Genomic DNA, 2,381 nt, shown 5'->3' on the forward strand with positions numbered 1-2,381 from the left:
AAACTTTGCAAAAGTCACAGGCTACTGTCACAAACCTTAAAAAACAATATTTAATTAGAATATTATAGGCACGGTACAATTAAGACAGAGAATAAAGCATATCTTACCTATAAGAAACAAAGATAAGAATTATAGTAGACACACTTCATTAACCAAACAAGAAGTGAATGGAACAAAATTTTTTAAGTATTTAAAATAAACATGCTATCTAAAATTCTATACAGAGCAAAACTAGTCTTCAAAATGGAATGAGAGAGACAATTCTGACCTCTGTTTTGATATATAAAAATCTTTGATGTCATCAATAGAAAAATACTGAAAGAAATACAAAATCAACAATTCTTTTAGCTATATCAAATAGTTTATAGCACAGGGCAAACCACCTTCCTGATGACTAAAGAGACTATAAATACAGAGAACTGAAGTTTATTGGGAACATGGGTTGATGGGACTAGTAACTAATAGGAACAAGTAAATGGTGATTAAATTATTAGTAGAAGTTGGGTATAAACTAATTTAAAAGTTTAAAACTTTGTAGCACCCAGTCTTAGTCCACACTCTCAAACTTTAGTGAGATTTACTACCAGGACCCTTACTATCCTCTCACGGGGGAGATCTGAAAAAAATATCTCTGTGCATCAGGAAACATTTTAGTATATATCCAAAGCATGTGTTTTTCATAAAAATAAAAACCAGTTTATCAAAAAAGAAAACACTACCAGAGACTTATCTGACCTAGTAGAAAGGAAAATAAATAATTCTAGTCACAAAAAGGGAGAAAAACTCTTGTTAAGGACATAGCCCAGGGAATGAGGTCAACTAAAAAAAATGAGATTCAATTATAAGACTACAGAGTGCCGGGCTCGGTGGCTCAGCCTGTAATCCCACGCTTTGGGAGGCTGAGGTGAGTGGATTGCCTGAGCCAGCGGGTTTGAGACCCACCTGGGCAACTTGGCGAGACCTCATCTGTACAACAAATCTAAAAATCAACCGGGTGTGGTTGCACGTGCCTGTAATTCCATCTACTCGGAAGGCTGAGGTGGAAGGATCGCTGGAGCCCCGCAGGTCGAGGCTGCAGTGACTGGGAGTGGCCACTGCACTCCATTCTGGGTGACAGCGTGAGACTCCAACTCAAAAAAAAAAAAAAAAGACTACAGAGTGTTTTCCCTCATTAATCCTCTGCCTCCATGTCAAGAGGGCACAAGTATAACAACTGGATTACAATTTAAAGAGTTGCAGGACAGACATTTTCTTCAATAAGTTTCTTGGGAAACCCAAAGACAACAGAATACAAAAACCAAAGACAATGTAGAAAATTGAAACCTTTTACACTTATATCAATAACAAATATTAAAAACATTCTAGAAGGATATAACAAGACTTTTCAGGTCTCATTGCCCCACAGAAACATCAATTTGACCAATTTATGTACAAAAATACCTTCACAAGAACTAAGGAAAGAAAGCCTACACATTGAAAAGGACAGGAAGGACAGTTTCACATTACTTGTATCACTCCTTCTCCAACCCCTTGGAAACTACCACCACACCTGTCCTAGTCAAACCCAGTGCTAGGCAGGCCACCATGGCCTCAGAAAACATAAAAAAGCCTCTAGGCTTTCCCCAGTGACAGATCATTACCTGCAGCCCTAGGCTGTAGGCTTGTGTGGCAGACTCAGTCTTTGGGCTTGTTCACCTTAAAGGAACCCAATAGACACAGGCTCCTAAATGACTTCAGCACCCCAGACATTGGTCTGCTCTAGCTGTAGAGCAGGTTCCAGGCCCATCCTACAGGCTTAGTCTCCAGACTTCTGGATCATGCCAGTTCGTGAGGTCCTGGGATCTGAACTGTCCCCAACATCAGGTTGGCTATCATGGCTCCAGACTTTAGACTAGTTCCAGCACCAGGCTGGCCTCTACAACTCTAGTCATAAGTCTGGCATGCACAAACTCAGCCTCCAGGCCAGCCCCTGTGGACTTGCTCCAGGCTTACCTCAGGATTCAGATCAACCTAGATCCAGATTAATCAGCTCACATAGCTACAGGCTTCAAACTCATGCCAGTGCCAGGTTGGCATCCCTAGCCTCAGGCAGGCCAAAACTTGTGAACATGTTCCCCAGATCTATCCTGTGTCAGGCTGATCCTTGTGGCTTTACACTCTGGTAAACCTGAAGTCCAGACCCATCCCAGTAAATCTCAGTTCTGACCTGATCCCACAGACCCAGACTTCAACTGTTCCTGTGGACCCAAGTGACAGACTGACACCCACAGCCTGAAAATTCAAGCCGACCCTTATAGATTCAGCCTCCAGAAAGCACCCACACACCCAATCTCCAAGTCGGCCTCTGGATCCCAAGACTATAGGCCAGCCCCCATGGTTCC

Source organism: Carlito syrichta, unplaced genomic scaffold (assembly GCF_000164805.1).
Source record: "Carlito syrichta isolate Samal-C Ts95f unplaced genomic scaffold, Tarsius_syrichta-2.0.1 Scaffold138847, whole genome shotgun sequence".
In the NCBI taxonomy this organism is placed as follows: Eukaryota; Metazoa; Chordata; class Mammalia; order Primates; family Tarsiidae; genus Carlito; species Carlito syrichta.